Below are 14,712 nucleotides of genomic sequence, written 5' to 3' on the forward strand. Positions count from 1 at the left end.
GTATGTTCTCATTTTTTGCTTCAGTAGATTCATTTTTTATTGAATAGCAGAGTAAATATTTAAGCAAAACTAGTGTAAACTGCTGGCAGGTATGCCATGCTAAGTAGCAATCATTTACTTTTAAATAATTAAAAGTCAATATACAAGCATAGCATTCTTGTTGCACTGCGGCGCACGGTACCACCGCTCTGCCTACATGTCACTTCAGAGCCTGATTTACTAACAAAGCATTTAGTTCAGCTCATTTGGGGGGGGGAAAGGGAGAAAAAATAGGACCGAGATGTATTTTAAAACCTGCCTTCTGCATTGTGTATGTTTGCGGGTATTTTGGCTACACAGACCCAGCTATTTCTGAGTAAGGCTGAATCTGTGTCACTTGTGGGGCTGGTAAGGAAAGCACTGATTTCCTTTGCATTATGCATAGTGAAAGTGTCAGGATGGCTCTGATGGCATTTAATTAAATATTTGGCAGTGTTTAATTAATTAAATATTTAAACATTAAATACTAAATAGGATGTGATATCTGCTTAGTGGACATTATGTCTCAATAGCCATTAGTCATTAAATAGGACTCAAATTGGCCCTAGAAGACTCCTCTTAGCTAAGCAAGGTCTTAAGTACATGCACTTTTGGATCTTCATTAATAACTAATAGAGGCCAATTCAGACTATGTAGCGACACAGAGATCCCTATTAACAGAAATGTTAACGTCTCTGTTTGAGACCAGGCTCTCCAGTCTAGACAGCAGATGAGATGCTCAGAGAGGAGGGGTGGGATGTGGCTCCTCAGGGGATGTACAGGGCTGAGACCAGGGCGGGAAGGCAGTGACGGGAGAAAGCCCCACCACGGCTGTGGGATGCCTGTTGGCACCTTGGCAGGGAAGGACTAAGGTGTAGCCTGTGGTCTACCAGCACCACAATGTCTATACAGGACTATTTGGGGTTAACTTGAGGGGATTTTAAATTAGTTACATGGTTTAGTGTTTGCACATGCCTATGCTCGCTGCAAGAGCCCTGCTCACCCAGGGAGCCATGTAGAGCCACCTCGATGTAAATGAGAATCAGGCTCCACACAACCACCCTCTGCCAGATTCCCACGAGTTCTCACCATGGCCTGATCCAGCCAAACATTACCACATGCCAGCGCTCTAAGCCCACAGTCTTCCCATAGCACCCGCAGAACAGCTCACACACTGGAAACCAAGCACATGCACAAGTGCCTGGTGAAGTGTGGTATATAAAAGTGAGGGGGACTGATGTTTTAAGGATTTTTATGTAATGTATTTGTAGCAGGGTAACAACATTTTACAGACCCTTGTGGTTTTGAATTTGCTATTTCATTATTCTCTATTCCCTAGATATCCACTAGTGGCAAACACTTCATACTTCTCACCTCCATGGTATTTTTGCTATGATTTATCATTTCTACCATTGAATCCAATACACACTCAAGCACACATTGGTGGTGCCTTTCAGCACTGAGCTGTTCAGCAGGGGTTTTGTAGCTTGTTCAGGTGCAGCAAAAGGGACTCTGGCGCCCTGAGGATCCTGCCAGCAACCTGTGGCTTTACAGGAAATGATAAACAGATTGTAACTTAAAGAAACTCTGAGATCATTTTAAATGATGCTAAAGTCAAATTAAAACACAGCAGGGGGATCCCTAATCAGCTCAAGAATCCTTTTCTTTGGGGATCTGTGGTAACATGCCACGTGCCATCAGTGGGACCTGTGGAAGGGCAGTGGTGGGCAGGCAGTAGGACCAATGCCAGGGCCCAGTGTGATCATGCCTGTGCTTCTCCCTGGCTCCTGCATTCATAGATCTTCTGTGCCTCCCAGGCTGCATACACGCCAATAATCAGATTGTGCTTCTGCCTAGTAGTTTTTACTTGAAATATCATTGAGTTAGCTCTTGAGGGATTTGTGTCTGGTGACATATATATTGGTACTGAAGTCAGAGGTCCCCTATTGCAAAGATCATCTTTGATAGGATGATTATGAAAAAAGCCATGCTGGTTAGAAGACCCTCTAACTAGATTTGGTCTTCTTCTTTCAGCATCACATTAGCAAATCCTGCTTTCTCTCTCAGTTTTAGTGATACAATCTTTCTTCTTCTGAATTTCTCCCTTGAGAGCTTTCAACATAGACATTTTAATATATCACACTATTCTCTGCAGAAATCATTTGCTCAATGAAGAGACTAGATTTTTTAAAATTGTATTATTAGCAGTGTTCAACAGCAGCCACGATGCCAACACCTATGCCTGGCGCAGGCTGGGAAGGGCTGGTCCTGGATCAAAGCCATCTTAGCAGCAAGTCAGTCCTTTCACTTTTGTGTTTCCACCATGCACAGCTCCCAGGACAGCTGGGACAGGCTTTGGGGGGACAATGTGGCTTCTGGGATCAGGACACTGCAGAAGACATTCTCCACCATTTTGCTCCATGCAAACTCCAGCTGCACCTTCTGTAGGTTTTAAGAATTGTCAGTGATGGGATAAGCACAATAAAGCAAGCACCCAATCAAATATTAAGCAGCAGTTACTGAATTGCCAGCTAGCTAACTGCCAAACACAGGTCTATTTTTCAGTTTCAATGGTTCTTGATGCACAATGTCAAGTTGTCAGAAGATACTGTCTGCAGAACACAAAACAAGTACCGGTGCCATGCTTCCTAACAATTCAGACAGCCTGCTCAGCATCCTCTGCCCACGCCACCTTCCCAGGTGACACGAGGTGAGCCCACAGGAGCTGCAGGTGGGCTGCACTGCTCCTCGCACTCACTGCTCTCCCAGTGATTTCTCCTGGTAGCTTTGCATGCTTGTTGCGTGCTGTTAAAAGGCTTTTCATTTCCTGACAATTTATAAATATGTATTGGGCCTGAAGGATGACGGTAAAGCAACTGCTGTTTCTTTTTTTAAAGAAAATTAAACATGACAAACTTAGTTATTCATGCAAACCATCCGCCTGTTATCTCTGATTATGCAGGATCCAAATGGTGAGGCTGAGTGAATGAGTGCATTCATCAAAGTAAACTGTCAGAGGCAGGAACACTGGGTTTAACCTACCCCTACCTGTTCTCTTTTGTACTTACGTTTCATCATCTTCAACAGGCAGTACAGTTTCTTGGTACCAGGAGCACCTATTTCACTACTATCTCTCCATTTAAGAGGGTTAATTAAGCTTCAGAAAACAGAAGAAACCCTGCATGTAGTGCTCTCATGCTTTAAAACATCACTTCACCAGGCTATTTTAAGCTTGTGTGCCAGAACATATGGTATTTCAGGAACAGAAGCTGAAAGCACAGTGCACATGTGTCCCTGCACACACCCAGCGCCCAAGGAAGTGTGGTGTTGTGTTAAGCCTTGGCATGCAGGCACGTGTACCTGTGTGTGGGAGAAGTAAGTAGAAATAAACCTCATTGCAAAGTGACAGACTGATTTTCACCCATTCTCTGACCTGCCCCACAGCAACAGAGAAAAGCTGGGATACCTAAACATGAGGAAACAAGAAAGGTTGTATCATACTGCCTGAAATTTATAGCAAGCACCACAGTTCATGTGTCTGAATCCAGAGAAGCTGCTTCAGACATCAGTTCTTGTTCTCAGGAATGGCTTTGAGGTATCTTATGAGGAAGATCCCCTTTACCTGGCTTGGGAGGAGGCTCCCGTGCAAGGGGCCAAGTCAACAAGGGAATCAAACTGACCAGGGGTTCTCAGGGTGAGCCAGAGGGTGAGGAGGACTTCTTGCAACTTGCAATACCTTCTGTGGTACAATATAATGCTTTAACACCAGGAAAAAGCCACAGCACTCTCCCAATGTGATTTACACTCTATTTGAGTCAGTGTGACAGCAGGACTACTTAACGCTACCCTCCGCCCCCACTGTTACAGAGTTATGACTTTAAACGCTGAGTATGAATCAAAAATTTCCTTTCCATTCAAGTCCTCCTCCTGCCCTTCTTATCTGACTCATTTCCAGGCTGCCCAATGACCTTCATGCTAATTGATCATTACTAATAAATAAGCTTTTGAACTGTGCTTACTGTGTGCTCAGTACTTCTTGATTGGCACAGGCTGCATTTTTTTGCCTAGTGGACTAAGATCATCTGAAATTAGATCTGAAGCCAGTAGACAATACCCTGCATGCAGGAGTGAGCTGCCATGCTGCTACAGACATTACCTGAAAGGACTAGAAATCCCAGTTCCATCTGAGGTGACATTTGTAGGAGGGTGGGTGAAGTGGGCTCTTCTCTAACATGCCCTTGGCATCACTGAGACCTCTTACACTGCCACATCTCCCAGGAAGGTATCTGAATTTCCTGCTTGGAGCTCCCTGCTTGCACTTCCCTGAAGGCTGAGGTGCTTCACAGGTTTTAGCTCAGGAAGCCACCCCGTGCATCCATCGAGCTGAGTGATACCTGCCTTTGGATACAGTGAACTACAAAGGATTTAAGTGACTTGTCAGGAGTTATCTGGATAGCCTGAGGCACAGCTCAGAACACAGTTGCTGCCCGTAGCCTCCTCGGCAGCGATCAGATAATGCCATCCCTCTGCAATGCACTAATACTGAGGAGCACATTTCATACACAAATGGATTATTACTGGAATCCTATAGATAAAGCCATTCATCTTCTGAGGCCCTTGGGAGTCTGAGTAGTTAATACACATCACAGCAGAATGATATATAAAGCGTGCAACACAAAGACACAGTGAGAAGCATGTGTAGGAGTGTTGAAAGGGAGAGAAGGACCAGAGCGGGCAGGCAAACCTGCATGGGAGACACAGATGTACACACAAGTTCACCGCACAAATGAGATCTTTGAGCGCTTTTAGGCGAAGTCTTAAAAAATATCCACATGAGGTAAAAACTTCAAATTCCAGTTTTTCAGCCACCAATTTTCTTGGAAAGGCAGTCAACAATACCGCAACGATCAGCCCTTTTTCTCAGCCTTGCAGATGCATGGGAGCAGTTGCAGGTGGAAGCAGGTGCTGGTGACACAGGATGCCAAGCCTGCCTAGCCCAGGTGTTTGTACATCTGCCCCTTTATCCAAGCACAGTGACAAAAGTAAGAGCAGAAATCCCAGCGTCCCATTTTCACCAGCTTACACCCTGGTGATGAGCACTCTAAGAACCCATTTCAGGCAGAATGGAAAATTAATGAGGGAATAAAAGAGGTTGAGTCACACATCTTACATCTCAAATATGCCTTGCACAAATCAGCCGTGATGAATTGTTGTATGAAGTCTGGGCAAGGCTCCTTGCTGGTCAGAATACAGATAAAGCATGTGTGGGCTTCTCACATGTTAAACAGAACTCATTAAGGGAAAGATGCTGTTTATCCTTTTAATTCTGACCACATCATTCACTCGTCATCTTATTTAGACCCTATTTTTCCCCAGACTGGCAGGTGATATGATTGCATTGGCCTCGATACAATCACAGCTCACACTCTGCTCGACAATCCAGCAGCAGTGACCAGAGCTTTTGTGCTGGTGCAGCTGGGACAGCCGAGTGCCTGTGCACGGACATCCCACCCCAGCAGAACCACACGGCCGGCATAAAAACAAAACCAGGCAACTTTCAGTCCATGAATATACATCTCGTTCAAAGCAAAAAGGAGACTCTCCAGCAGCAATGCCAAACATGCAGATTAGTGACAATGCTTTCCCTGTGAAAATGGCCTTGCTGAGTCCAAACACGTTCTCCCGAGATGCCAGATTTTGTAAGTTAGCAAAAATGTTGAGCTGTCTGTTTGCTTTAAACAATTATGTCAGCTCTGCAAGTAAAATATGTTCCCTCGCCTGACCTCCTCATGCTGTTAGGTAGGGCAGTTTTTGGCTGGCTCTTGCTTTAACACAGACATTAGGGGACAGCTGGAGGGTTTCCTTGGGAAAAGAAGGACACAGCCAGTTAGAGGAGAGATGGAGGGACCAGCAGCACCATCAGGCTCATGCAGCAGTCTGTGTTACCACCTGCTGCATCACAGCAAAGATCTAATACCCCAAGAGAGGTACAAACCCTGATCAGTATGGGTTTAAATCTTCAGTGCCAAGTAAGAACAGACCTGTTTTCAGAAGGCAGCCCTTTAAACAGAAGATCTCTGGTGTCACACTTTATTAGTAATATAGCCCTAAAGCAGACAAGACAAAGGAGGTTATTGTTGCTGCTCCCACCTCTCTCCCCAAAAGGGGAGCTAGAGTGATTAAAGAAGAGGAAAGTGAGATTAAATGATTTATCCAGGTCACAGTAGAAGTTAGTGGCACAACTGGAAATTGCAGTGGCTCCCTTGGGTGCCCACCCAGTACCTTAAGCACAAACTCAACCTTCTCCACAGCACCAGGTCAGAGGCTGGGTCAGGCAGCCTCTGCACTGGAATAGCCTTGTCAGTGCCTGGCACTGGGCTGCTGAGCAGAAAATGCTGTCAATGGCCAGGGCAGAGCAGCAGTATTTACATCAGAGCTAACGGAAGCAAAAGCCCATCACTTCCCTATGATTTACACCAAACACAGCATAGCCAGGATCAGCTGGAAGAGCCCATCTCTCCCCCACCTTTCCAAAGGATGCTCAGCCATACTGAGGGGAGCTACCCCAGCACCCCATACTGAAGGGACTGGGCTGGAGCCAGCCTGCAGGGTGTTTCCCCATGCAAGCAAATGCTCACTTGAATTTTTCTCCCACTCAGTAAAATGAATCACACGAACATAGCTTTCCCTAGGGTGTTACTTGATGTGAGACCACATGAAGCTCCTAGTCTGGAAGACACGTGGGAACACTGCTCAGACAAACCCGGACTAGATGACAATAGCCTTGAGTCAGCTGCGGCAGAAATAAAACTAGAGGGCAACCTAGTGACAGTGCTCACACAGGTATATCCCAAATATTTTGTTACTGTTATCTCCAGAGCCCATCTAGATAGCATTCTGGTATGCAGAAGATCAGGTTTGGAAAAGGTACTGGGTGTTGTACTGAAATGGTTGTTTACAGCATCAGTCAATTCTGAATAAATGGGGAAAAAACACAAGAAAAAGAAACTGTTCTTCAGTTTTGCACTGCTTTGAAGGGACTGTGAGATGACACATCTCAAAGTCCCTGGGCCATGCAGCTCCTGAACCCTCTGGTATCTCAGCCTGCTCTGAAGGCTTCTGCTCACACAGAGCTCTCTGTCCTACGCACAGAACCTTTTTCACCCTTCCACTAATTCATAAAAGTAGCTCCTGCATATAAAGCCAATAGTCACCTCAGCTCAAACACAGTAAAAAAGTGTGTGCATGAAAATACATAGTGGCTATAAAAGGTGTTTCCCAGGTTATAAGCATGTGAAGAGAACAGAACTGTGCAACAAATCCAAAAGCCATGACACTTCTGACACTGATGTTTCCACTTCCAAGCTGGCAGCAGGTGAGGACAACACAGTTTGGTCTTTCCAATATTCAGAGACAGTTTAGCATCAAAAAAATCTTTCAGAGTGATCACAGTCCGGGAGAATACATCTAATTCCCTCTAAAATAATTTGGAGCTTCACTGGGTAGAAAATTGCTATTTCTGCTCCAATGCCAGAGAATTCCATTTTTAATTATAGAAATTTCTGTTATGCACAATTATAATATTCTTTCATATTCTCCCTCACTCTTAGTTCAAACACACTATTAGCTTTTTAAACTACTGCTATGCATTGGGCACACACAGGTCACTCCTGCTGCAGAGGAATGCCAATGTCCCTGCCTCCTGAATCAACTCAGATCAAATAACAGAGGTTGCAGCATCTTTTCTGTATATCCCAGGACAAAATACCCTAACAATCAATGACTGCTTGGATCTAACCTTCAGACAAGTGAAATTAGAACATAAAAATGTTAAATGCCTTCTCCAGAGTGCAGATATGTGGAATGATGCCTTGTGGAGACAATGCAAGCTAAAGACCAAATTCAGTAAGCAGGCTGAGAAAAACCCACACAAGAATCCACAGCAGCAGTTGGTGAAAAATAGTAACCCTTTGCTACTGTCTGTGTCTGCAGCATCAGGAAATAAAGGGATAAATTCTCATGTCCCAAATCAATAAACACAAAATTATCTTTATACAATAATTAATCATCCTGTAGAATGAATCAGCTGAACCAAAAAACATCAACATGTTTCTGAGGAGCTGTTGGGGCAGCAGCTGGAGATTTGCAGCTCAAACCTGTCATGGTCAGATGAAGTGAGAAGATTCCAAACACACGAAGTGTGTCCAGATGTACATACCAAGGATTAGTGTTTGCAAAGATACAAAGCCAATGAATCAGTTGCTGTAATCTGTGGCTGCATTAAACTATCTCTGTACATTTTAGTACCTGCTTTTTCAGTTCTAGTAGGAATTTAGTGACTTTGCTGATCAGAATCAATAACTTTAATTGTAGTTTAGAGTTAGGTGCAAGATGCATTGACACTGATGAAAATTAGTTGCTTAATTCACCAGCCACAGAGGGGACTGTGCTGGGGAAGGTGGTGGGGAAGCCAGGGAAGACTGCTGCTCTCCATACCCCATTCCTCAGTCATGGAAGGATGGAATGGGACAGGGCTGATGCAGTCAGGCAGCAGGAGGGTGTGCAGGCAGCTGGTTGAGTGTGCCCAGAAGCCCAGGCTGTGGCCACACCACTGTGTGACTGGACACAAGGGCAGAGAGCAGTTAGGCAAAAGTGCCAGAGCACCACATCCCTCCTGCTGCCCAGGGAGCTCAGAGCACACAGAATGTGCCCAAGGACCTGAGGGAGGTGGGCTCCCAGTGCCACAGCCAGGCTGCTCTGTGGCTTGGGGGCTTTACATGTCCCAGGCAGGCCCCTTGCTCCTTGAGGAGGAAACTTTTCCTTGTTACTGACCAAACACAAACCAGAGCATCGTGGGCAGAAGAGCAGGCAGTGCCTGCACACGGCGAGCCTGGCAGGGAGCTTCCAGCTGCCAGAATACCCATTCCATTATTCCAGGGATCCACCTGTGGCATCTTCTCTGTCAACAGCCTCTACTCATCACAATGAAGAAGCCATATGCAGTATTTTTCAATTAAGCTCTTTTGGTACAGATCAAAATTAAAACACAGCTACCTTGCAGGCACATTTGAAGTCCTCACTAGCCAGCAATGAAAGGGTCCAGGCTGGCCCCATTCCCTTTGAAGTGTGCCTGCTGGCTGTAGGTTTCTATAGTGCTCGCTTGCAATTACAGCACTTTTCTACTTCTCTCTCTCTCTTTTTCTTTAATTTAAATAGATTGAGAGGAATTAAAAAAACCTCATCAGTCAGATTTATCAAATAAAACTGTAGAGGTAGGGCCAGCTGCAGCTACACATGTCAAACTCAGCTGCAGATATGAAAGGCTGTAATTCATAGGGTGTGCAGCTCTTTGAGAGTTTAGCAGCAAAGCTAAGCCCACTGCTATATTCTCAAACCTACAGAGATGCCCAACTCTGAGCTAGGCAAGGATTGGTCTCTGCATACACAGGTCCAGACTCTGCCCCCTGCGAAAGGGGGTCTGTGCTGTGCTTGCTGCTTGGGCATGCTCCTTCACATTCTGCTGCAATGTCTTAGGGCTCAGGAAGGATTTTTGGTTTCTTTCCTTGTACTTGCATGCGTGTGGCTGAACAACCTGGATATATCATCTAATACAGTATACACAGTTTACTCTGGTTCTAAGAGTTTGAGTGAAAGGGAAGAGAGTAATGGCAAGCAGGTAACATCCCCAGACACCTGCAGAAGGATCTTGAGGCATGGGTGCAAGCAGTCTTCAAGGGCTAGGAGCTGATGATGATGAGGAAGAGAAAGGCAGAGGTGAAGAAGCTTTCACCCATTCTGTTAAAAATTACTGCTATTACTATGTAACCTCCCAAATGCCACTGATCTGGGACAGAAGTGATGCCCATGATTCTTTTGCAGCTCCTGCTGGCTACTACTTCTTGCAAAGATGCTGATCACAAGCCTCTTTCTGTCATGGCAAAGTGTGAGGGGAGCACTCAGAAACCGCAGCATCTTCCCCTCTCCCTCTGCTTTTCCTTACTGCTGTCCAAACAGTCAACTCTGTGCAAAGAACATCCCAGCAACTGCTGACCACAAATAACAGGCCTCTCTCTGTTAAAAATCTCAGGACATTCAGGGACAAACATGTGTTTGTGCATGACAGATACTCAGGGATGCAAAAGCATGGGGGTGCTTCATAGTTTTCCTCATCCTTATTTTAACAAAAAAAAAACAAACAACAAAATACAAGAGGAGAGGCGAGGGCTTTCCCAGCCCACCTGATGGCACACACAAGCCTGGCACACCAGCTCTGCCCTTGGCCTCTCCTGCCCCTGAGTGCCCACGGAGATACTCTCTGACATGGAGCATCACAGCCTGTCTTTGGACACGTTACAATGCTGAACAGCATCTTGTGTAGAGAGATAAGGGCATGACATCCTTTCTCCCCTCAGGCCACCCAGAGCTTTGCCCTGCAGTGCCACCAGCCCACATCCTCAGCCACTCGCCCAGGGTGCTGGATGGCCTTGCTCTGGTGCTGCCATGCAGTTTAAGGCAGAGCTGTTAACACTGAAAATTCCAGCTGGCTGGGCTGACATCAAAGCACGTTGGGTTTTCTACTACCTGATAGAAAGACACAGCAATGGCACAAGCCCTCTTTGACCACTCCCTGCCAAATCCCTTCTATGGGGATCCTGTCCTGACTCACCTGGCTGCCCAGCAAAGCTGCCTTCTGCAAAAGCAGCTGCTTCAGCATAGACCAACTTCTTTAGCAGAGGTTTCCAGCCACATCTCACATGGTAAATGCTTTCAGTCATCATTTGCCTACAAAATTGAGCTGGTCTCTCAGACTGCTGCCAGACTCTCCTTCCAACAGACTCCATCTGCTGGTTTTTTAGACAAGCAACTTCTGCAAGGACAAAGTATTTTGAGATAAATAATATACACTTTGTCTTCTGTTCCTCTCAGCAAAACTGTGCAATTTTGGAGATATTTTGTAAATTCAGATTTATGATGATTATTTTTCATACGGTGGCTATCACAGTGACCATAGAGAATTTATAGAGGTAATAATGTATTTAAATAGCTGATTTTCAAAAAATGGAACCATTGCAACAGATTAACATTCAAACCATTAATATCCAAGCATATTAAGTCACTTGAAGGATTTTTGTGTGTGTACACATATTTTGGGGTATATTCTCCTCATAATACGTGGAGAGAAGATATGCTTTACTGTTGACATTTAGCACATTTTCTTTATTGCTTTTCATTTCACTGTGAGTAAAAGTGTTATTTGTCCACCCAGCCTTCCTTAGGACGAATGCCATCATTTCTGGTTGCAGACGCAACCAAAAATTAAAGGAAATATTTCAGATGTCAACATTAAACATCAAAAACTGATTTTAAGTAATTACTAATACCCTGGCACATATGCATTTTATTCAGAAAACCCCTGTTAAAAATATTCATTGGGGGATATTCAAATTTATTATGTAGAACAACACAGCATTAACGTGCTGGCTTCTATTTAATGCTTTGGTTCATAGCAACAAAGATACCAATGGGAAATCATTAAACAAATATGCAATTTTTGCAGCATAATGGGTCTGTTTGGTATCACTTGAAAAAAAACTCACTGAGCTCAAAGTGACAGAAAAAATCAACGATCAGGCAAAGTACAGCAACATTATAAATGTTAACAGATTTCAGAAAGTGATTTTATGTTAATTCAAATGTTAATGCTGTCCTGGGCTGCTGAAAGGAGCGTGGGGCTGCGGGAGGAGGTAGATGTTGCCGGCAGGGAGCACAAAGGGCTGCCTCTTGGAGGGTGGGGGGTTTATTAATTATATTTCCTTTAGAACCCTAACAATAACATGTCAGTAATCTACACATTCTGTACTTAATTGACGTTAATGATCTGGCGGGGTCCCGGCCGTCGCCGCGAGCCTCCCCACGCCGTGAGAATCCCGGCCATGTTGCGTTCCTCCGGCCCCGCAGCGCAGCCCCAATTAACTCGATGAGCGTGGGGCCGCCGAGCTGCTCCCGCCATGGCCACGGCCAGGGCCCACACGGATGTCTTCCGACCCGCTCTCCGCATCCCTGAAGGAGCACACGGCCCCCTGCACAAAGGGATGCATTCATGCCCCCCCAGAGATGGCCCCCCAGCACGCACGGCCACCCCAGCACGGAAAGGGTCCCTCTGGTTCCCCTCTGACACAACAGCTGGAGAGAATCAGGGGTTGCTCATGAGCAACAAGTTGCAAAGCACACACTGCCATCCTCAAACCAGCATCCCACGTGCCCACAGCTGCCCCTGAGGTGAGGACCCGTCTGTAGGCACTCCGCAAAGTCAGGTATGCATTTACAGGGATGAACGGATGCCTCTCAGAGCTACCCCCGCCTGGGTTGCTCCACTGTCTCTACCCATGGTGCCACTCTGCTGTCAGGCAGAACATGTTCCAGGCTCCTCCTGTGTTTTATTTTCTCCAGTCAGTCCTTTCCATGACATCAGCCACAGGAAAGGTGGTTTCTCTTCAGGCAGGTAGCTGGGGAGCAAAGTCCCCTGGGCAGCAGCAGGATCCAAACCCTCTGCAGCAGCCAGCAACTCCAGCCCTCTTGCCGCTGGCAAGCAGCCCTTGGAAATAGCAGGAGAAACCTGGAATCCTACTATAGTTCAAAAGCACATGGAAGTTACAGCAACAACAAAACCAGGCCGTTCAGGGCAGACATACAATGGCTTCCTGGTATGTTCAATTCAATGCATTGTCCCAGTAGGATGGTAGGGGAAGAAGTCAGGCAAATTTCTCCATGAGGACCAGCAACAGACCTGCTTTTGTGCATGGCATTTCCTCTCTCCTTGGAGCTACTCTTAGCCTCTACTCATCCCTCTTTCAATGCCAGATATACATCATGACTGCCAGTGCTACACCCCCAATTCCTTTCTCTCTTCCCACCTTTCATTCTGTCAGCACAGGGCCCCTACTGTCACCTGTCCCGGGTCTGGCCAAGCACTGAGCACAGTGCCTGAGCCTATGTCTCTCCTTCACTTAGAAGAAAAGCAGTCTGACTGACTCCTTTTTCTTCTTACCTGTATAAACAGAAGTCAGATCTTTAAGTTGTCCAATGGAGGAAGCCAACAGGCAGGGAGGTGTGGGGAAGAACCACAAAGAAAAAGACACCCCATGAGTCCAGCTTTGGTAGGAAATCAGGCTGGAAAAAAAATCATCACACTGTCACTAGAAGCAAATGCCATTCCCTTCTAGGGGGTCTCCAGACCAGTCATCCCACAGCAGCACCTCTCCCACTCCCAGCAGAACAGGGTGGCCCAGGCAACAAAACATTCAACAAATTGTTCCGTTGCCACTTCTCAGGGGAAAACACTTGCTTAAAAACAGTCAGATGAATTTGGAGTGATCTATAGGGCACTTTGTTATGTTAATGACTGTTACCAACTGTCTCTTCTTTATATTAAAGTGTTGACTCATTGTCAGTTGGGGCGAGACAAGACAGCTTGCTTGTGCCTTGCAGTCCTTTTGCACTCACCCAAACTACTCATGTGAAGACACTTTAATATGAAGAGACATTGTCTGTGGCTATTATTAATCTCCTGACTGAAGCCCAGAATACTAATAACACCATGCAGGATCAGCTAACCTTTCCTCAGAGCATTCTTCATTCTGCAAGATTTTGGCCAAAACTGACACATTTTTCTTTGTTCTCACAAGCCTGTGGCTGACAAGCGGACTTCCCAATCTGAGATGTAAAAGGTTTTCACTTGCCCTCTACTGTGCTCAAATAAAATCATCATCATTCTGGCAGAGGTAAGAGGTGTGCCTCCTGTGAGCCCAAAAACATCAGCTTTACCCTCATCAGACAGCAGCATTTGGCAGGTCCGGCTGAGGTGAGAAAGCAACTTGTTTATTCTCAGACTGATCTTAAACCCAAGTGTAACAACCAAGTCTCACTGTGAGATACACAGTCCAAAAATTACACTGGCATCTGCTAAGTACTGGACAATGGATATTGAGATGAAAAAAGAAAAGGTTATCTTTTAACTGTTGTCATGATCAATAGTTCCTAACACATAGAAAAATTGGGCTGAGGCGCTGAGCTGCAGAGGCTGGTGTCTTGGTAGAGTACCCCTCTCACAAAAAAAAACCCAAAACCCCAAAAAACAACTTACACAGAATTGCAAAATAAAGCACCGTATTACTCTTCTCTGTCTGACGTTGCTGCTCTGGGCCTCAGTCCAAGAACACTCAGCCCATTTATCCTGGTTACACGCAGAGCACACAATAGGTAAGTCCGTGTAACTGGAGTCTGAACACGATAACCTGGCAAATCACAGCTGTCCCTGCTTCTTTTTTTGCCTTGTGTGGGAGCCCAAACCCATTCCTACAGTTTTATTACAGGCCCAATTTCCAGCCAAGCTGTGTTCCATGTGAGGCCTCTTCCATCCCAACTTAAGGAAAAAAAGTAACAATCTTACATCCAGAGCAGTGTATGTATGCTGCCTGCTCATGCAGACCAGTCACAGTCTCACCCTCTCAGCTTCTGTAGATTTTGCACCCTTATGCCATCAACAGTTTCTTTCTGGAAACTCGTATGTGTACACCAGTTATTTTGGGCCCCTGAACCTACTGAAAACAAAATAATCTGCCTGCAATGCAAATAAAATTACATACCAAGCCCTGCTTTTAGCACCAGGAAAATCATGTCTGTGGGGTAGACATG

Source organism: Pithys albifrons, chromosome 12 (genome assembly GCF_047495875.1).
Source record: "Pithys albifrons albifrons isolate INPA30051 chromosome 12, PitAlb_v1, whole genome shotgun sequence".
Lineage (NCBI taxonomy): Eukaryota > Metazoa > Chordata > Aves > Passeriformes > Thamnophilidae > Pithys > Pithys albifrons.